This window comes from Corvus hawaiiensis, chromosome 8, assembly GCF_020740725.1.
Source record: "Corvus hawaiiensis isolate bCorHaw1 chromosome 8, bCorHaw1.pri.cur, whole genome shotgun sequence".
In the NCBI taxonomy this organism is placed as follows: Eukaryota; Metazoa; Chordata; class Aves; order Passeriformes; family Corvidae; genus Corvus; species Corvus hawaiiensis.
This window is the reverse complement of record NC_063220.1, coordinates 2236979-2259484: the sequence shown is the minus strand read 5'-3', so window position 1 is coordinate 2259484 and position 22506 is coordinate 2236979. Positions and strand designations below refer to the sequence as shown.

Here is a 22506-nt window from a genome sequence, read left to right as displayed (position 1 = left end):
TGGATGTTATTAGCAGGATCATTCTCCTACTTACTCATCTCTGCACTACTGCTCAGAAAAGATAGTTACTATTAGTTGTGGGCTGAAACACACTCGATGCACTTGGAGATGGGAAAAATACGAACAGCAGGAGTCACACAACTTTAAATTTTCATTACAGGCCTTTCAGCTTCCCTTCCTCTTTTCCCTAATCTATCCTGTGTCCACTGTGTGAGTCTGGCAAAATAATAATTAGGACGAATGGACCGGGTCAGGGTGATGTGCCGCATAACGTAAGGGGTAGTCAGGAAGTTGGCAAGCAAGGTCACCTCCTTGGAGCAGGGAAAAACTGAGGGATGAGCTGGCTTTGAGCCAAAGGCCTCTCCCTCTCCTCCCTCCCTCTACAAGCCACAGTCTGGAGAAGCTGCTGCCACTTGGCCACGGGCAATGATGGATGGCGCTGAAGTCTTTCTGCCACCCGTTCCTTGTGGCACCAGTCCTGTGGCTTCGTACAGGAATGGGTACAGGAGCCCATCCTTCCTGAAAACCCTTTGTTTCCTGAAAACCCTTTTTTTAATTTCCTGAAAACCCTTTTTTAATTTCCTGAATTTGCTGTACTTATCTGGGTTGGGCTAATCCCAACCCCAATAAGAGCTTGGAGTAGTGCAAGAATGTGTTTTTGGTATGATGTCCTGTGCAAAGGAGGGCTCTACTTCAGGAGCAACAGGCTGAAGATACTGTGAGAAACTGTTCTATAATTTTGTTTGTACTTCAGGTCCTGAGCTCTTCAGGTGGGGGTGGTTTTAGGCCTGTGTGATTCCAAATTATTTGTTCTTTATTCAGCCTGGGTCCAATTTTATGCCAAACCTCTGGTGCTCTCCTGGTTGGCACAGATTTTAAATGCTATTTCCAGTGAAAAAAGAACAAACCCTCCATTTCTTCCTTTTGTTACTTGGGGGATTCTCCTTTACTTCCAGACAATTCTCACTTTCTTAAGTGAATTTATCAAGGCAATCAGAGAAAGAGGTGAGCGTTGTTTGTTCCCTTGCCCTCTGGTCGTGGCTGCTGCCTACCCCAAATCCTTGTCAGGAAGTTTCTTTAAAACCACCCAAAATAATAAACAAACTTTGTGATCCCAGACCATAGATGCTATTTTTCCCCATAAATTTTGCTTTACTACTTCAGCCTCCATACTGTTAATTTGAGCCCTTTAGGGTTTTTTCATTATCATTTAATTCCTGCAGTCAATGTAACATGAAATTATTCACTTGTCAAAAACATTTTACTTGGGAGCTGTGGCAGCAGCTGCCCTGGGTGTTTCTGGAGCAGGACAGGATGTGTTTTGTCCTTGCAGCTCCACCTGGGTGTCTGCAGGAGCTGCTCTTGCTTGGCTTTTTCTTCTGGCTTGGAGCATCTGGAAAATGGGTGCAAATGCTCTCCCTTCCGTGCTTTTGCCATCACATCCTCCCTGAAAAGGGCTTTTGGCAGGCTGTCAAAATACATCTTGTCCAGTGCCAGGTGCTGGTGTCAGGGCTACGAGGTGAGGCATGAAAGTGCCTGAGTGTTTCCCACCCTGCTGCTGAGGCCCAGGTTTGTGGCACCCCTCGGAAGGCTTGAAAGGGGCACAAATAACCATTCTGAGCAGGATTGGGGGTGTTTTTCCCCCTCTCTCTACCCGTGCTGAGACCAGAAAACACTTGTGTTTTCCTGTCGGCTTCTCCCAGTACTTTCAGGACTTGCTCCCCTTGTTTCCTCCCCCAAGCAGAATATCGTGCCCTTGGTCCTTGGCTTCCCAAGCAAGGCGGAGAAGACATCCACATATTCCCTACACCATTTTTCTCTTTAGTGGATATTAGCAGATGTGCTTCCAGCAGACTGGCTAAGCACAAACAAGCTTTTAGAGCGACAGGTTCATGAACCAGGGGCCCCGCTGGCTCTCCTGTACCCAGCTCCCCTCACCACCCTCGCTGTGCCCCGGCCCTCCATGCCGCGCCAAGCTGCAGAACCTCAAAATCTCCCTCTCCCAAGCTCCCCAGGGGTTCTGCTGATTGATTCCTTTTTTTTTTCCTCCTTTTTTCCTCCTTGCTGCCCACTAAGCGATGCCTATAAGTGCCTGTGCGGCGGCGGCGGCGTGGGGCTCACTTGCTGCTCCCAGATAAGCGCGTTAATCCTTTGTCTTGTGCGGCGGGATAAGACACCAACCCTCGCAGCAGCACCGTGGTGTTTGTTCGAGTTGCTTTCTCAGAGCTGTTGCAGAGCTCTCAGAGCATTGGGTCTTGGCCCATTGCCCCTGCTAGGCTGCTCCCTTAATGGATTAGCTGGACTTCAAGGAAAATCCCGCTTTAACAATAGCGGGGAATCGTGTGGTCCTCGCTCTACCTAAAGAGAGGTGCCAACGGTATTTTCTGCTACCAGCAAATCTGCTCAGGCTCTTTGATCCGATTTCTCTCTTCTTGATTTTGATATCTCTACGAAAGCCATTGCAGATGGGAAAGGGAGAAAAAACCAAACCCCAAACGCACCAGCCAAGCCACCCTCAGTTTTTGTTCATTCTTTTTTCTTTTTTTTCCAGCTTTCCCCTCTTTTCCTTCCCCCCCTCCCTCCCTTGAGCCGCTGAGGCGGCCTCATGGAAGAGAAACTAAATCGCTCTCCTTTTGCTTTGGGCTGTTTTTCATCACTTCTTCTGTGCTTCCTGACCCCAAAAAGCAGGCTTAAGTTGCTACATTCCTCCTCCTTCACCATAGCCAGAGACACAGTTCTCCTCCTTTCAGCAGATGTGCCAAAGGTACTCTGCTCTCCCTCGAGCATAACTTCAAATTTTGGCAAATGCAAAGCTTGGATATAGTCCAGGAAAATGTTTTTGTCTTGAAAAAGTGTTTTTGTTTTGTTTTGTCAAAAAAAAGTAATTTATTTGAGCTTGAAATATTGTTTGAAACATCTTGCTGAAACTCTCAGAAATCCAGAGTCTTCTTAATTTTTTGAGGGAGCTCTCACTGAGCTCCAGATGTTTTGCCACTGACCATCAGCTCTGGAAATGGGTAGCCAAGCAGGGAAATTATCATTCCTCTCAGCCTTACCTATACCAGAAGGCACAAGCAGTGACACTGAAAAAATGTCAATTAACCTGCACTGTTGGTAACCTCAGAGGCTTCTTTTTACCTGGAAACTTTGTTTTTTGTGGAAAAATTTCCATATGTGTGCGTGTACGAGTCTGGGTGTGCACATGAGCAAAGCCATGCATGTGATGCTGGAAATCCTGCTGCCTTTGGTCAGCTTTAGAGGGAACTAAAGCCCAGCTGTGCTCACAGACAGGCGAATTCAGCAGGGCTAACACACATAAAAGCAGACATGAGATCCTTCATGTCTCAGACCAAGCAGCAGGCGTGCTCTGGGTCTTGCAAAAAAATACTGGATTGATGTGAAGCTCTGTGATGGTGAAAATATGTGGGATTTCTGCCACCTGCCCTTTGCATCCATCCCGTATCCTTCTCAAGGCAGCTCATAACCGATTCTTCCCGAGCTTCCAGCTGCTTGGCATTTCTTGTGTAAAATAATTAATGATTATAGGGAATGGAGACACCAGCTTAGGGATAGTCAAGCCTGGTCTTGGGCATTTGTATACAGGCACTCGTGCACAGTCAGGGCTCAGTAGCAGTGTCAAAGGGGGGAAAGGATGATTTATATGGAGAAATATTAGGAAAAATGATTTTAAAAGGATATATAAGATATATACACCTGCAGGTATAGAAGGAGGCTCTAAGGAGGGTCAAAGGTGGCTCCTGCATTGGGATAGGGCATGAGAAAATGTTGGGACTAAAAGCTGGACCAAAAGTTATCAGGCAGGACAGTTTGTTACTCAAACCTTCGGGAACAGAGAGCTCAGCTGTAGGAAACCTGCTCCTTGCTCCAACTTGTCCAAACCTCCCTGGGTGTGGTCTCTGGGAGCTGAGATGGACCTTTGGATCAGTTCAGGATGGCCAATCCCATGGCATCCTTGTGCAATTGTGTTTGATTCTAGAACCATAGAATTGTTTAGGTTGGAGAAGCCCTCTAAGGTCACTGAGTCCAACTGTTTTCCCAGCACTGCCAGCTCCATCACTAAACTGTATCCCTGTGCTTCAGTTCCAAATAAATGCCCAAATGGCGGTAAATAAAAACACAAAAGAGGGGAAATTGGTGTATTTGGGACAGCAGTTCATGCACTGATGTTTTGAGACCTTAGAAAGCCACAGTGTGTGCCCTGGAAATGCCCATTCCCTGAACTCCATGCCTCACTGGGATCCCAAACATTGCTTCCTCCACCATCAGGGTAAACTGGGAAGAAGCTGCTGGTTCATCCCTGATTTTAGAGCTTGCAGTGCAGACCAGGAGAGCTGCTGAGGGGCTGATCAGAACCATCTGCTGCAGCTGCCTGGTTCCAAACACACGGTCCCCTCGTGTGGCTTTTAGAGTGATGTGCCCTGGGATGGTGACTCTGCCCTGACAGACTGACCTCGCTGGGTTTGGCTCATTTTGGGTCACTATCCAAAAATTATGGCACAGGAGAACTGGGCAGGGACTGGTTCAGTGTGCTGTTGAGCTTTTCATGCTTTGGGTTCAATGAGTGCATGTTTCCCAGGAAAGCATTTCCATCAAAAAGCACCCAGCATCCTCCAATTTTACACCAAAGACAAGGTTTGGGAAAAGCTCTTCTTTAAATGGTGTGAATTGAATTATACTAAAATGAGTAGAAATACTGATGGCAGTGGTTCCTCCATCGCACTTTGTGCCTCAGTCCCAAGTCCCTGACTTGGGTCTGACCATGGAAAGGATATTTTGAAGTGCAGGAGCCTGGAGAGAGCCCCCACCTGCAGGGATAACAGGACAGGGGGCATCAAGACAACCGTGTGGAATTGGAAAGATGAGCCCCAGCCCACAGGACTGTGTTGGAAGGTAGCACACAGATATATCACAATTACACTTCTCCGAGACTGGAAATGCTGGGTAATTGTCTTTCCCTGCCAGTGTGCTCAGGGCGCTTTACAACAATAAATTTCACCAGGAGTGCTGAAGAACAGAAAGCACAATAACGGGAAACCTGCTGCTCCAGGAATGCAAGGAAACGAAGCTTTCGTGGAAAAACTGGGGTCTGTGTGTGCAGGATGGTGGAGCCAAGGGTGCTGCCTCGAGGCTGGAGCTCCTGGCAGTGGGTACGGATGGGGAAAGGAGGCAATGCCAGCCCCCAGCCCTCTGGAGCACTGCCCACCCTGCCTCTGCAAAGTGGGAAAGCTCGGGGCTGAACATTGATTTAGGGCAAGGACAAAGTTCTCTTTGCAGCCAAAACAAAATTGTGTGCCAATCAAAAAGGTGTGAGCCGGGCTGTTGTTGACCTCTAGGGAGTATCAGAGGACAAAAATCCTTGGAAGGAAATTCAAAAAACAACCCCCAGGGAAGCCAAGCACTGCTGGAAGTGCTGCAGCACTGCAGTGCCAGGACCTCTGAGCATCCACACAGCCCTCCCTGGGAAGACACCTGTAATATTCCATCCTGGGGCTGGAAGACATCTTCATCTTGCTTCCTAAAAGGCAGCATGGGTTGGGATTTGAGAGACTTGGTGCCTGCATCATTGCAGACTCTCCTTTAAGGTCTGGGGAAATCCATCTCTAGCCCTGCCTGGGAGAGGAGGAAAGAAGTCCTTTCTCTCCTCTCTCCTCTTTCCTCTCTCTTTTCTCCACTCTCTTCTCCCCCCTCTCCTCTCTCCTCTCTGCAGTGGGTGGTGAGTGCAGATCCTTCCACCAGGATGTTGTTTTTGAGGCACGTCCTACAGCAGGACCTTGATCTCATTGGGGCCTCAATAATAGCAAGATACAAAAATAATCAGAATATATTCAAAAGTGGACAGGAGAGGGTATTTTGCTTGTTTGCAATGGCCATTAGATAGCTGATACTTGCTGTGTTTGCTCTCTATGCTTCAGAGCCATCCATAATTAGAACATATTTTTGTAACCCTATCTTGGAGTAGATTTGATTTTTAGGAAGGAAAAATGTCACTAAATCATTATTATTCATGTGACAAATCCTGAAGGGTAAATTTTTTTTAAACACCACCTCTATCAGTCTCTCCCATGTCACCTAACTTTTATGCAGTAACACTGTTCCCTTAGAGATACCGTATAAAATATCTCTCACTTCCCAATATTATTCATAGAATTCCCATTATAGAACATTGAAAACCCAGATTAGAAGAGTACAAGAATATTTTATGACCAGTTTGAAAATGCTGTTACTGCCGCAATAAATTAAGAAGTAAAATTACTCCCACATTGAGTATTGATATACTGTGCATGGCAGAAAAATTCCTTTGAAATATACTGTACAATACATATAGAGAAATTCCAGCCCCTTTGATGGCTGCCAGCAAAGGGGGTTGTGAGGACTTGGGGGTGGGGGATTGGGTTGCCAAGTTGGGTTTTTAAAGCAACGAGTTGAGCAAAGGAAAATAGGAACAGCAAAATTTTATATGGATAATTGGGAATATTGGGATGCTGCATTTAATGGCCAAGTCCCTCATTCTTCTCACATTCTTTGTGAACTCTATGGACAGGATATTTCCTGGGCCAGCAGACCCAATTTCCCATAATATTATCTCTTGCTTGTATCTGCGTGGACATTTATTTGTGGCCTTTACCTGACCACTGCGAATGTGTGATGGGTACAAGCCTCTTTTATATTAGGTTTGGTTTGGTTTTTTTTGGCTGAGTGGTCATTCAAACTGAAATCTTTGACTGCCGTGGGAAAAGCAGAAAAAAATTAGGAATGTTGGATCCAATCTGGCTGATGGGAGAGAATTGCTTTTAGATATAAAGATACTCAACTAATTAATTAAATCAACTTTTAAGCTTTATTTCTAGTTGTTGGTGTTATTGGAGTGGTGTAAAGCTACTGGAATGTGCCAGATAATTTTGAGATGCAGAAATTTATGTGCACAAATTGTCTTTTTTTTCTGCTTACACAGCTTCAATTGTGAAGCGTTGCGCAGGGAACTGCACTTATACAAAGTGGCTGTTGCAACTTCAGGTAAGAGCTGAGCTTTCTCATTTATTTCCCTGTGTTGTCTTCTGGGCAAAAAAACCCCTTTTATTAAGGAAAATAATTGGAGAGATTTGCCTGCTAGGCCATATTGGCAACCAAACCACCTATTTTGCAAAAAAATGTAACAAAAGGGCCCTTTTGCACGTTTTGCAGAGGAATCCGAAGAGCTGCTGCAGCACCGGCAGCGTAAGCAGCTTATTGGGGTTTGCCAAGAACCCGGCAAATCCAGGCCTTGAGTTTACAATAATAATTACAGTGTATTCTGCTGATTGCAATGTTCTGGGCCAACAGGGCCTGTTTAACGAAGCTGGCCCTGGAATCGAGTACCTACAAGTAATGTGATCTATTTATTAACGAGTGCTTTTTACGGGAGCGTCCATTCCGAGCTCCCTCATTATTCCACAAACGGGGAACGGGCTTTCAGCGGGAGTCATTTATATAAAACAGAGCAGAGGAGTTATTTAAGAACAACACAAACCTCAATTAAGCCCTGGTGTGTGTTTTTAAAGGTTATTCTTGGAGGATTTTCCCTCCCAAGGAAAGTGAGGCAATGAAGGGTAGAAGCCGAGCAGAATGTTTTTCCCTAGATGCGCCAAAAAATTCACTCAAAGATCAGCAGCAGCTTTCTGTAAATCCCCAAGCTTAGGCGTGCTGGTCGGACCCTTGACTTTTCCGTGGAGTTGGTGCTTCTCAGATTAAGCCCAGCCCAGGCAGGGAACCGCTCAAACCCACGCGGATCCAGCGCCCATGCACAGCCCGAGACCCCGCCGGTGCTGCCCACGGCGCCTTATCCTGGTGTATAATCATGTAGCAGATCATGTATTCATTTGTATTATTAAATAAAGACTAACAGAGTTGTAGACCCAGGCGAGCAGAAGGGATGCTCAGAGGATCATGGGTTCCCGGCATGCCCCGCTCCCCTTGGAAAGGCGCTGACTCACTCCCCGAGCAATCAGCGTTGTGTGCCATTACAAATGGGCTGGTTAATAGGCCTGCATCCATTATCATTAGTGCATCTCAGCACGCAGGTACATGATGGGGCCTGCCAGCGCATTTGCTCCAGCTCACTGAGCCAGGGGCCATGCTCCATTGCAAATGAGGATGAGGAACACCTGCTCCAGGGTTTTTCGGCAGACCGGAGTCATCCTTCACATCTCATGCAACACTTGTTCTGTCAGAATGCAATGCTGGCACTGGCCGGAGTGGGGCTGTGCCAGGCGTCCGACTAAAGATTAGACACTTCCCTGTGGTCTCCTGCTCAAGTTCAGCTTTGAAATTTTTTATTTTTTTCCAAAGAAAGCTTTTAAAAATTTATCAAGTTCGTACTAGGCACTCAGTCATTATGTTAAGGGTTTAAAAATAAAGATGAAGAAAAAATCTTTCCTTCAGAAATTAACTTTTTTTTTGGCAATTAGAATGGCAGCATGAAATATTTATTGAGTCTGATAATTTTATTCACAGTGCTGAGTGCTGGCTGTTTGGACACATTTTTTTGAGAGAGGTTTTATTTTTGGAAAATTGATTTTTTTCCCCCTCTCTTTTTCTTTCTGGCCTCCTGCAACTATTCCCAGTGTTTGTGGGATTTTCTTTTTAATTGTCTGTGTCAAGTGACCTGAGATGTGATATTGGACACTAACCAAAAGGGGGAAAATATGACAAAATATTGCCTTCTCCAGGCACGTGTCTTTCCATGCAGAGGCCTCTGCTCTGGCTGCCCTCCAGAGCCAGGACAAAGGCTTTCCTCATCCTGCTCCAAAACGCACAACACTCCCTGCCAGCCGCAGGCTCGCTTGTTTGAGGCGCTGGAAACCAAAATGAAGGGAGAAAACCAGTCAGAATTTGAAGAAGCAGCTCTTGGGGTTTGTAATTTACACTGAAGGGCACAGCGAAGGTGGCAGCATGTCCTTCTTGTCTCCCTGTCCCGTGTAACGGGGATTTTATGGGCACTGCTGGCTGCCAAAGCTTCTCAGTCCTTAAAAAAAAGGAATCCTGCAAGTATGACCAGCTGGGAGACGCTGTTGGGCTCATGCACACACCCTCATCCCCATGGATCGCTTCCTACTGGGAAGAGTCCTCTGAATCACTCCCTGGGGAAGGCACTTGTTGTCCTCCAGTGCCACTTCCCTGGGGAATGAGGAATCACCTTCTGAACTGGGGCTGGAGCTGTGCTGGGGCAGGGGGACATTCCCAGCCACATCGTGCCCCTGGCAAAAATGCAACACCAACATCCCCTCCTTAGCCAGAGTCCTCTTTGTCTCCCAGGAAAGCAGAAGGAACGGGCTTTGCTGCTTCTCCAAAATTCAGGTAAGAAAACCTGACTCTGGTCTTGGAACAAGTCTTTAACTAAGGAATTCCTGTTTGCTTTTCATGCTTTTCCTTTTTCAAGGGTTATTCCTTCGCCACCTTCCCCAATCCTCCCATTCACACTGAAGAGGCTTTTGGTTCTGCTTCCAGAGCCTCCAAGAAAATGACAACTGTTTCAGCAGGAAGCCTCATCTGGCGGAATCCAGGTTTCCACAGTGATGAAATGATGCTGGGAGTTATAGATCTGCTGGTTTGGTGCTCTGCCAGGAGAGGGGAGTCCTCAGTCTGTACTTTAGGATCCCAAGCCTTATCTCTGCTTTATGCCCAAGCACCACAAAAAACGCTTCCCAGGATCCATCCTTTTAACCATTATGAGCTTTGATGCTCAAATGGAATCTTGGACTCTTGTTTCTCAAGGTGCTCCTTGGTTCCTTCTTGGGTTTGGGTTCCTTTTTTATGATTTGATGAAACTGGAATGCTGCAGGAAGCACCGATGTGAAAGTGGGTTAGAGAGTTGTGTTCATCTGAGGTTTTCTATATTTTCCATATTATTACACAGAAATGTTCTTGTTCCTTCTTTTATTCTGGTTACTTCAGAAGGTGTTTAGGGCTGTGCTCACCAAATGTCCTTGGATTGCTGCTGGAGATGTCCCTGCCTTCCCCAGGGGATCACGGGCTGGTCACTGATATCTCAGTTTAAAAGTTTCATATCACTTTGTGCAAATTTTGAGGGAGACAGAGATAAAAGATCTCCATCTTTTGAAATGCAGTTGTGACATTTTTTGATCTGTGACATTGCTCAGCAAACCCAAAAAGGAAAGAGTTGTCCTATGAGGAGGGAAGGATCATCCACCCACCCAGGGCTGTTGGGAAGTGACGGGATCTGCAACGGGAGCTGAGGGAAAAATATAAGAAGGGACCAAATACAGAGAAATCTCACACATTACAATGGGAAATTTGGGAAGCAAAATACTTCCAGTTGCATTTAACAGACACTTAAATTAGTATTTACCCTTTTCCTTGTTAATGGCATATTTCCAGGTCCGTGCCTTTTGAAGGATTTGGCTTTGATGGGGTTTTTGCTCATGTGCTATAAATGCCTTAATTTTAATTTCTATCCATCCACTGAGAGCTGCTCAAAGTTGATGTTGCTGCAACACTGGGAAAAGAGAGGTGCTGGGGAAGCCAATTTTCCAGTCCTACACGTCTGAAAATCCTGAGGAGAAGCTGTTCAGAGGGGTGACAGAAATGCAGAACAAAGATGTGTATGGCTGATGCAGGCCACGTATGGGGATATTTTAATTAGAAGCATGAGTAGGAAAATTAGGGTTTGGATTGGACTTTTCAAGGAGTAACTCTAGAAGAAAGTCTGGAAGACTCTAGAGGAAGCAATCCCTTGGGATCAATCTGTAAGTCTGGCTTTGGGAAAAGGCAGAGTCAGGCAATGAGAGACAAGACTGATAATTGTCTGGGGATGCTAAAAATTCCTGCTTTTCCTCTGTCACAACAGAAATAAACAATATCTTCCTTTTTTTTTTTTCCCATTCCATAGGGAGTGCTGGATACCTACTGGGACTCTTATCACACACTGCAGGGAAGAGCTCCAGAGGGATACATGGAATATTGTTATCGGCTTGGAGGGCAGTGACGCACCCTTGGTGCTCGGCGAGTTTCTTACACAGCACCCCAAACTCCAGGTGTAGCCACCATCCTGGGCCTCAGCATCCTTAAAACCATCACCTTTCAGAGTTAATTTTGCGACATAAACAATAAATATTTAAAATATATCAGATATCAAAAATTTTTAAGCATAACCTTGAAGCACAGGGTGTGTTCACACACTTTGCTGATGGAACAGACCTCAGCACACGTTTTTAAAACCCCAATCCCATCAGGGTCTCAAGCAAACAACACCTCTACCCAACTTCCATATACTTTAAATACATGGATGCTGCTGGATTTAGCTGTTAACTGGAGGAAGGGTTGAATCTAATTTGGAAATTCCAAGTTTATGTAATTCCTAACCTCATTTCTTGTGTTGTGCTGCAGCCTTGCCCTGTGATGACCCATCCCTTCATGCCAGTGATGGAATGGCTGCATCCAGACGTGCCAGGGAGCCCTGAGCCCACGATGTGACAGCCCAAGCCAGCTTTGAAACCGTGTCTCTGGAGGTGAGAGGCTCATGCATTAACCCGCTTGTGCTGCTACATATTTAAAGCATGTTTTTTAATATTGAAAAGCAGAAAATCATCCTATGTTTGGGAAAAAAACCCAATTAAAGCATCAAGGATTGAAATAGATGGTGCTGACAGAAATTCAAACACCAAGAGAAGTTGGATTGGGCATATTCTGTTTTATTTTGGGGCAGGGCTGTTTTGAGGTGCTGGGAGTTGGATGCCAGGGCACTATTACCCCACTCCCAGTGCAAGAACACAACATATTCCCATCCCCAAAAAGCCAAACTGAGGGTTTGGCTGAGGGAACACGTTGTGTGTGATATTTGGCTGGTTAACCACTGGTTCCTCAGCCATTTTCCTGCACTTTCTCCCCTCCCTCCCCCACAATTAGATGGTTTAAGTACGGACTGCAATATTTAATACCAGATTTCAACGTTCTGCTCAGATTTTTCTATCACCTGTGGCTGGATGCTGTGATGCTGGAATACGGGGAGGGGCTCAGAGGGCTCTTTTGCTGTGATGCACCACCACCTCCTGTCCATGGCTTGACCAGCTCACCTGGTGCTGCCTCACTTTTCTCAAGGGAATTTTCCCTGTGCCAGTGCAGAGCCCTGGTTTTGTGAAGCACATGGGTGGAGACAGGTCTGAGACAAGGAAACTCTTATTTATACATGTGACCTCATCAGGATTTGTGTCAAAGTCTCTGGAGATGCCCTCCAGCTTCCTAAAATTTCATATTTTTATAATGAAGATCATTTTGTGTTTTACAAGCCCAAAAATGTCTAAAACTAATAAACATTTTATACACGTGTCAAAAGATGCTTTAAAAGCAGCCAAACCATGGATTTTTTAACAACTGAGGGGGGATAACAACGAAAAACCCACAACACGCTCCTGGTTTGCCAAGTTCCTGCAGCCTGAGCAAATTTTTAGAGACGAGTTATAAACCCCAGATTACTGGAGCTTTAATGGAAGTGCTGACACTTCCTCAAGCTGGAGTAGCTGTACAACAACCCCACATCCCACTGCTGACCCCATCCCTCCTTCCCAGGGTGGGAGTAACGCAGCACTTGAGGGAATTAAGGCCCGGGGGGGCTCCTGAGTGTTCTTGCTCTCCTTTCTTCTGCGAGCTTGCAGGGAAGGGATTTGGCAGGAGGATTTGGCAGCCTGGCAGCTCGTGGGGAAACAAAAAGAGCAGCTATCAGTGCAAAACGGAGCGGCCTCGGTGGCTGGTGGCCACCCAGCCCCGCTGGCCCCCGCTTCAAACACACAGCGCTGGGTTTATGGTGGGGCTTAGGAGGAAAGGCTCTTACAGCCACCATCCAAGGGTTGCACTTATCTCCTGTTGGAAGTGCCACTTATTGATTGTTTGATGGTTTTTAGGGAGGTGTTTGCATCAAATAGATGGAGTGGTTCAGTTTCCTGGTGTTATTTCATGCTGAAAAGATGGATTTGGGGTTGTGTGTCTGTACAGACGTGCAGCTCCTCTGCGAGATGTATGTGGGGATGTACAGCAGCACATAAGCAAAGCCTGGCTGGTACACAGCAGCTGGCTCACTTTTATCACCAGCTTTGCCGTAAAACATCCCATTTTAATAATCAAATTAGAGCCAAGGCAAACCTGTACAGGTGAGAGGAAATCTGTGAGCATGATCAAAACCACATTTCTGATTCAGGACAAAATCGCAGGCTACAGGGAGGTACATCTGTAAATTATACAGGAAGCTTTCTTCAACAACTGATTCACCCTGACAGTTTTACTGGAGTATATGAAAATTAGTATTAAAGATGTGATATGTAGGCTTCTTTCCAGGAATTCCAATCTGGTTTCAATAAAATGAAAACACTGATTGGAAGTGAAGTTGCCTTCCGGTTTTGCCTTTGGCTATTATGTGTTCATTCGTGAAATGACTGAATTCCACAACTACTTTTAATATTCACCTTTTGAGTTCATCTCCCATACTGGACACATTGGAATGATTAAAATAGCACCGACTCCTGAAGCCGGATTCTCTTTAATTTGAAACAGCCTGAGTGCTGAGGACGAAAAATATATTAAAAAAAAAAATGAATGCTCTGTTAAGTCCATCCTTTCTTAGCATCCAGTTGCTTCAATGCCTGTTTAGGGTGGAATACTAATAAAGGAGTGGATGAAACAACCCTGAATAACTGTGAAAGAGCACAGTTCCGTGCTCCCTGTCCCCCCAGGTTGCTGCTCCTGGTGGTGTCTGCTGGCTGAAAGGTTTGTGTGCTCCGATGCTCTGGGTCTCTCGGTGCTGCCGTGCTTTGGCAGCTGCCTGGCCCTGCACCAGTGCCACTGTGTGCTCAGCTCCTGCCAGGGACAGGGCCTGGGAAAAGGGGTGCAGAGCAGAGATTTGGGGCCAGCAGATGTAAATATTTAAGATACCCGAGGTTTTGCAATACAAACTGTTGCGTTCCAGCTTATTGTTCCAAGCGGCTTTTGCATGCTGAACCTGCGGGAGCTCCGTGCCAGATGAGCAGACCAGCTTCTTGCAGAGCATGAGTGATTTTATGTGTTGAGGAGCTCATAAAGAAATCCAAATTCCCTTGGATTTGCTAACACCTTCCAGGCTACGCTCGGTGTTTTGAGGCCATATGGTCCTGGAGATGGAAAAACTGGATCTGCTGTTTTTAGGGAGGCGTTGGCTGGACGTGCTGTGGGGCAGAGCTCAGTGTGGCACCCAGGGTGTTCACCTGGGCTGCCATCACTTAATCGTAGTTGGTTAAACAATTAAATTTCCTTCATTATTTTATGTGGAAAAGCTGGTGCTTGTACTTGTGGTGGTGACCCCCTCATAAAGCTCCCCCAGGGCCGGAGTTTGCTGGGGAAAGCCCCCCCTCCTTACTCCCCTTGGCACTGTCTGTGTAGTTTCCTCCCTGCTCTGGGGTTGTGGGATCACTGATACTCTCTTTTTGGGGTGTTTAAGGGGATGTTTTCTCCTCGGCACCACTGGAGGTCCCAACCCCAGGATCCACCACAGCTGACCCGAGCTGCTGCGGACTAAAAGAACATCTATAATAAACAGTAATATTAAAAACTTTAGCACCTCTGTGGAACAAAGGAAAGCCCAGGGAAGTAATTTCAGCCTCTGTATTCAGTCACCTCTCTGGCAACCTCTGCAATGAGTATTCTGGCAAGTTATCTCGCTGAGGGAGAGCCTGACTTTCTGCAGTTGTCCAAGGCAATCTTTGATTAAATTTTGGATGCTGTTGCTTAGACACCCGCTCCTGATGCACTTACCATATTTTGCAAAGAGAAGGTCTCTGTGAATTGAAAATTTCTGGTTATGTGCATTCAAGGTCATGCATAAAACAGCGTCTAGGATCATGGAAAGTTGAGGAATTTAATCAAAATGCTGCTCTACAGTTTGGTGTGTTTTGTGGGATTAGCAGGGGCACCAATAATGCTGTCAATGCACAGCTCATTTGGACACCTTTGAATTATTGAGCTTCAGAGCAAACCTCAGCACAGCCTAAATCAACAGTTTTCCACAGTGCTGTTGGCAACAGAAGTTCCTGATGGTTCCTCTTCCACACCGGAGAGGGACAAAACTGCAGTAGGAGGTTGTCTGGGGGGGAAAAGAAGTTGCAGGCTTTGGGACTTTTCAGGTTGCCAAAAGAGGTACAACAGCAGCCCTACACAAATTTAGTAATTTGTCACCCCCAGCCAAAGTAAAAGTTTAAAAACTCAATATTTTAAAGTACAGTGAAGTCCACCCAGTGAATCTGCTGTACCCCCCTCTGGCTTCAGGTGGCTGCTCCACCCCCTGTGTCCCAAGGCCAACCCCCTGGGAATCCCCCAAGGAGCAGTGGAAGAGGGTCAGCAATGGGAGGGATGACTGGAGGGTCTGAGACATCTTCCCTGGGGGAACTCTCTAATCCAGGGTCACCAGGGGTAGGGGACATCTGAGAGATGCTCTGCAAAGTCCTTCTTCCCTTTTGGCAGCTTTTTATGAGACAGGAGATTGGATGGGAGATAAAGGTGTTTTCTTAGGTGCTAGTAAAAAAAGAAAATTCTATCCCATTGTATTTTGCAGAAATACTTCATGGAATTGAATGCAGCCCATAACACTTTTTCACCTTTGTTTTGTCCTTAGGTGTCATAGATGGCTCTGAGCAGACTGCAAGGTGCCCTTAATGCACTGATGTTATAGAACTGGGATTGCTGGATCACCCTGAAAAAATTCAGAGTATTGAGGTACCCAGAGCTTTTTCCCTCCTTTGAAAAGTCTGATTCTGTAATTAAAGTTAATTTAGAGAATGAAATATATTTGATGTATATGTTAGTATTTATATCAATATTTAAAGTGTATATTAAAAATATAGCTGGCCTTAGACATGAATGTGTTCATGACTTTAAGTCCAAACATTCTCCCTTTCCCCCAAAAGAAACCAAAAAAATTTTTTTTTGTTTGATTTAACCTTATAGTATTTTCCTTAATGCTGTAGGTGTTTTTACCAACGTCAATATTCTCCAAATATTCTCAGTTCTCCTCTATTGAATTTCAGGAATTGATTCAATGATCTCAGAGCTCAGTGTGGTGGTTACATAACCGTGCCTTATCTTCCTGTTTTCATCAGCAAATTTTTGAAGTTGTTTATTATAAACTTGTTGTTTATTTGAAAATTGCACATTATAAACTTTTATTTTTTAGTAGTCCAAATGTTTTTTAATGAAACACACACTGTCTCCCTAAACAATGACATAAAACTCAGCCAAGCCAAGCGCGGGCTCTTCCTTAAGGAGCGGGTGAGAAGGATGGATTTGCAGAAGGGTTTTTTCATTGCTTTCCTGGGCTCTTCCATGGCGCTGCCTCAAATTGGCAGTGGCTGTCAGGTGAAATAAGAAATGCAACCTGAAGAGTGTGGGGCTGGGGACGGGGAGCTGCAGCCGAGCCCCGGTCCCCACGTGGCTCCCGTGCCCTCTCCCTTCTCCTCAACGCGCCTTCAAGCTGCTCCCAGTCTTCGGCATCTCCCCCCCCAAATCTTGGATTCCTCCCCCACAAACACTGCTAACTACTAACTCATAAAACATATCAGCTGGGTTTATTACTTTTAACCATCTTTCCAATTGTGCTATAAAATAAAGGCAGATGCCATTTTAAGATCTTATTATTATCAAGGGCCAACTCCTCCAGCAGCACCTGCTTAGCAGCAATCTGCTTGTTTATAGTCCCTTTTTTATAGGTGACAGTTTAAGGTGGCTGTTCTCCTGTTACAAAGAGTTCTTTTTAATGTGGCAGAAGTGGCACGCACAGTAGGTGAGCTCCTTCCTTTCATCCAGTGATATTGAGATGGGGTCGCAGGTTCACCTGTGATTTTTGCTTGACAGCTTCGCCACACACATCAGGCTCTGCCAAATGCTCCGCCATTAATTTATGATTTAAAGTAATTAACTTTTGCTGATTAAAGTAATTATTTCAAGTGCATTGCACTCAGGCCCAAATGATGCTCACAGCCCCCTCTCCAGTTTGAGCTAGCAGCATGCCAAGTGCTTAAAAGCTGCACCAGGGAGCTCGCGGTGGCTTCTGCCAGTCTAACAGATCTGCCATGTTTATGGCTGACTTGTACTAACTGCTCATTTTAATGCCGAATCCTGGCAGAACATTGACACAGTGTGAAACCTTCATCCGGTAAACAAGACAAGCTTCAAATTGGTGACATCGATGACAGTGAAAACTGTTTAAATGAATCTTGCCTCCAGCCTTCCAGAGGTATTATGCTTTCGTGCGCTGCTCCTTCTCCAGATTGGCTGTTAAACAATTTACAGCTTTATCCAGCCTCTGCCTTTAGCATTATGCAGGTGCAAAATTCAGGCTTCTTCGCTGCGTCAGAGGCCAAAAAAAATCTCTCTGACCTCCCCCCCTCCCACAGCAAAACCCCACCCAGACCCCACCAAACCCTTTGAAAGCGGCTTCAGAGAGAAAGGTGCAAAAGGAGTTTCCTTTGAAAATAAATCTGCCCTTTTGAAAGCGTACACGGGTTGGGAAGCTGCCTGGCATGTCCCGAAGTTAACATGTTTTGTGTGGGAGCCAACGTTGGCTGGTTTATTGTGCCTTCCCTGCGCAGGAGAAGGATGCACAGCGGAGCACCGGGCGGGATCGCATGGAATTCTGCCAGCGCCGGGCACCGCGGCAACGAGCTTTGTCTTACAGGCACCAAATGTTCCCAAAACCTACCTTTAGGGTTTTGTTATTTCTCTTTTTTCCCCCCCACCTTCCCTGGAGAAGATATTCCTTGGGAATATGCTCTTGTAAAGGGCTGTGGGATTTTGGCTGCGGCTCGCTGAGTGAAACCAAGCAAACCAATGGTTAAATCTGTAGGAATAAAAATATCCATGCTGGAAAAAATATATTCCCAGTACTATAAATACATTTAGCTGTTGTTTTTTTTCCCCTCATTTATTTATTTATTTAAATAAAATTATAATTTGGGAGGGAGAAGGGAAAGAGTTTTAATCGGGGAGGGGCAGGGTGGTTTTTCTTGCTTTGCTGAAATGACTGGCAGTTTTAAAAAGCTACTCACATTATCCCTCTCTCCTCTTCCAGTGCAACTGTAAAGAAATCTAATTTCATCTGTAATAAAGCACCTGATGGGCAGTGATCCCTGGCAAACAATATTTCAGCTTAATGCTAAGCGTTGAAAAAACATCATCGAAAAATAAAGATGCCAAGAAAAATCATCTGTGTGTTAGCTTGGCAGTCGTCCTCAGAAATGGGAGGGATAGCTCGACAGTGAGCCTGATTTGGGGGTTTTGTCCCTTTTTTTTTGGGTAATGAATGAAGTGTGGAGGGAAGGGAGGCAGCGGCGAGGGAGGGCCGGGTGCCGCGGCTGAGGAGCCGCTCAGCCGAGCTCCCCGTGCGCCTCGCGAGCGAACGCTGAGCTTGCTGCCAAATCGGGGCAGTTGTGAGCTGCGAGGGAGCCCAGGCACTGAGCTAAGAGCACCAAAATCACTTCTCAGAGCCCCTGCCGTGGGTGTGATGTGTCCTCACCCCGTCCTCTCCCTGTGCAAGGCATGCTGTAAACACACCCCGGAGAGAGTTTCGCAGAAAATGGTAATGCTGCTTTTTAAGAACTGATTGGCAAAGGTGTTTTGAAAATGCTTGTCAGAAATGAGATAGAGACAAAGGAGTTCCACTGGTTCGATTTTTTGTTTTTTTATTTCTAGGTCTCCACATAGAATCACAGAATGGTTTGGGATGGAAGGGACCTTAGAGATCATCTAGTTCCAACTCCCTGCTATGGATATCTTCACATCCAATAATGTCTGGGGTCTCTGAAGATGTATTAGGTCTGGAAAACTAATCTAGGAAAATTTTTTCAAAGCAAAACACACCTGGGATTTACTCAGGACCTGATCCAAACTCCCCTGAGATGGTCAAGAGCCAGCTGGTGGCCTCAGCCTCATTTGACTCTTCTGCGCTGTCTGCAGTTGTTCCAAGCTCAGCTGATCCTCTTGTGCTGGCTCAAGGAAAGTGATCATAATCCTCAAAGTGTTCCAAGGAGGATAAGAGCAGGATTTGATACTGCAGGGATTGTGAGTGGCTGGCACGGGAGGGGTTGGCAAAGCTTGGATCTCACAGTAACAGGAGCAGTGATGCCACCTGGGGTGGAAACACCAAACATTGGTTTAAGCCAGGGTTGGAGGTGCCTGGCTCTCATTGGCATTGCCAGGGACTGGGTACCTTTAAACATTTTTTAGGTGTTGGGTGGGGGTTGAACTGGTTCTGGTTGGGGCAAGGCAGGGATGTTCCAGCTGGGAAAGGACAACCCACAGCAGCACTCCAGTTAAGGAGGACATCCCCTGGGCTGTGACAATGGTGAAAATGCTCAAAGTCTGCTCTGGTGAAAAGTGCACCAGACACCAGGTAAAAGCTATCAGGAATTGAGAAATCCAACATGCAGAAGTGAAAGGCACGTTTGAATTTAATCCCTCGGAATTACGAGAAGCATAAAAGTCCCGTTATGGGATGGCACAATGTATTAGCAGTCATAGGTGTTAAATCAAACCAAGGTGCATGATGTTAATAGGCAAAGTGACTGTGTTTAAACAGTTGTCTACTTACTAAATCTCTAATTAAGGACATGCAAACCAAGTGGCGAAGATTTTCCACTAAACATGATAAATTGTGATTAGCAGAATGTTTTTAATGTGCTGCAGAGCAAGCCAGTTTTATGAAAAAAGAGCAGAAACCACCCAAATTTCTCCCAGCAGCTTTACCTGTAATGACAGTGGTACCTCTGCAGGTCACAATAAATTGATTTTTGCTGTGTGTTTTAACCTCTGACTGCAGTTTGGATCCTAATTTTTCTGGTTTTACAGCCCTTCTTTACAGCATCTTTTGGGATTTATCTCAAACGGGCCAGACAAGCTGGAAGTGACTTTTTGGAAGCTGCCTCATGACTTTCTGCCTGGATTGAGGGTGATGTGAGTGTGAGTATTTTCCTGCTACAGCACAACCCTCCACAGGAATAAGTGCACTTACTTGACTCAATCAGCCATCTGTGACTCCATCAGCCACAGTGGAAACTAATGGTAATTGCCAATTGTTAACCAGACAATAGCAGATGCTAACTTTAATATCCAACAGTGCTCTTCCGAGCATCTTTTATGGAGACATGGCCTCACTTTAATACGTGTTTTCTTTCTCCAAAATAAGGCAACTTAGTAAAGGCTGATTAGCCCAGGGAGCTATGTGACTTGAAGCAATGAACTTCCAGGAATGGCAGCCCATGTGCTGTTTCTGGGCCAGAATGTCTACAATGTGAAAATTTAGAAGACTGGATTTAAAATTCTTCTCGGAATGCAGTTTTTTTCCAGTGAAATTTCACAAAGAGCCAAGTCCTGGATGCTAACACGAGAGCGATGCCTTTCCTGGCAGTGTCCTTGCCTCCTATTAGATAATCAATTAGTCTCAGAACATTAAAAAGCAAAATGCTGCAACAGGATTTTCCACCAAATTCAAAAATATTTACTGAAGGATTTCATTGCTCCTGTTTATTTACACGGAGGCCCGAAGGCTGCACGACATAATGCTGCTGCTCTGGCACCAAGGCAGCTCTGCAGCCTCAGCCCCGAAGGACATCTGGAGTTTCTGGGTCGCAGCAGTTCCTTTTTGCAGAAATTTGCTCATGGAAAGTAATGAATGAGCCCATTTTCACTTCGACTGGGGCCTGCAGTCTACAGGAGACATTAGGAGCAATTTGTAGTCAACGTGCAGGTCTGTTCCATCTAAAATATTATCAATGAGCTTGTCAACCCGAGCCTTAACCTTCTTTGTTATTTTCATCTGCTCCTCTCTCAGATGTCTCTCCTCGTACCCATAACCTCTGAAGACTGGCAACAGGATGTCATACACCTGTTTTGCTCAAGGCTGGGACTCGGAGCCCTGCGCGAGGTTGTGTCGGCATTGGCTCGCTCGCTGCTTTGCTCAACGTATATGTCAGAATGTCAGATGATCGTTGTTGTATCTGCAGCTGTTGCATGAGCAGAGTGCCAGGGGCACAACTTTCCTGCAGTGAGCTTTAATTTGCTCTCCCCTCCCTGAAGAGCTCCCGCGCTTCACCTTGCTGCTGCTGCTGCAGCTGGAGGAGAGCTCAGCCCGCGTGCAGCTGAGCCTGCGGCACGGGAGGCAGGGAGGGAGGCAAGGAGGGAGGCAGGGAAGCAGGAACGCGGGGAAGAAGGCAGGAAGGGAGATGGGCATCGAGACAGGGAGGCAGGGAAGGAGGCAGAGAGGCAGGGATGCAGGAATGGAGGAATGGAGGTAGGGATGCAGGGATGGAGGCAGGCGTGCAGGCAGAGAGGTAGACATTGGGGCAGGATTTGAGGCAGGGATGCAGGAATGGAGGCAGGATTTGAGGCAGGGAGGCAGTGAAGGAGGAAAAGCAGGGAGAGAAGGCGGGGGGAGACAGGGAAGGAGAGATGCAGACAGGGATGGAGGCAGGGGTGCAGGCAGGGGTCAGACATGGAGGCAGGAATTGAGGCAGGGTGGCAGGGAAGAAGGCAGGTAGAGATGGAGGCAGGAAGAGAAAAAGGTAGGGAAACAGGAATGGAGGCTGAGAAGCAGGAATGGAGACAGGGAAGCAGGCAGAGAAGAAGCCAGGAAGGCAGGGCAGGAGGCAGACAGGTAAGTAGGGAAACTGAGGCAGGCAGGGAGGCTCAGCACCAGCCGGGGCACAACTTGGTGGAGGTGCTGCAGACTGTTATTTGCATCTTTGCTCAATGAGGCATTTTCCTAATTGTTTGCAGGAAGGAATTGTAAACACTGAGGGATTTATATTTGTGCGAGTCAATCTGTAGTATATTTGGAAGCTGTTCCAACAGAGCTACTTGTAGCCTAAATAAGCCATAACCTGCCAAGATATTCATGAGAGATCTGACTAGGTTTTTGACTGTTCTCAGAATTAGGTTGACAATCAAAACAGATGTAGAATGAGACTGCAACTGGATTGCCAAAGGCAAAAAACTCCTGTCAAATTCTTTAAAGGAGCGAGCTGATAAACCACTGTAATACATGGGAATAATGGACATTAGTGACTAGACAAGGACACAAATGTCCACCTTCAGTTTTGCTTGGGATTGTGGATTTGTTTCTCAAATTAGGTAGCAAGGGCATTGGAAAAAAATGCTTTAAAATACACAGGTAGTGAAAGTTTAAAAAGACACGGCATTGCTGCATGAATATTACAAGATGTTTCTCAGGGTTTCTTAAAAATACGTGGTTTTGTGGAATTGCTGCATTGCTGAGTGACAAATTGGGAAGGAACAGATCATCTGTAATTTAAAAGAAGAAAGCAATAGCGAGTTTGATTAAAAAGCAACACAATTCTGTATTACAGGATATTGCTTGGTTACATCTATTATTAAGGGAGACATGAAGCTTTTTGTCTTTCACTGGAAATGTTAACTAAATCAAGATTAAATATATAAAACGGGGCTTCATCTTTAATAAGG

At 45.8% G+C, this 22506-nt stretch overlaps 1 long non-coding RNA gene across 3 annotated transcripts; it reads left to right on the top strand.

Annotated features, from left to right (window-relative positions):
* Positions 1-8916: 8916 nt before the first annotated feature.
* On the top strand, positions 8917-21209 carry LOC125329060. 3 transcript variants are annotated; one of them, XR_007205025.1, is made up of 5 exons: positions 8917-9354; positions 11404-11525; positions 15650-15750; positions 18721-18843; positions 19876-21209. It is a non-coding gene; the product is annotated as an uncharacterized LOC125329060 (long non-coding RNA). The 3 variants fall into 3 exon arrangements; XR_007205024.1 differs by adding an exon at positions 10907-11051 and having other exon boundaries at positions 18721-21209; XR_007205023.1 differs by having other exon boundaries at positions 18721-21209.
* The last annotated feature ends 1297 nt before the right edge of the window (positions 21210-22506 follow it).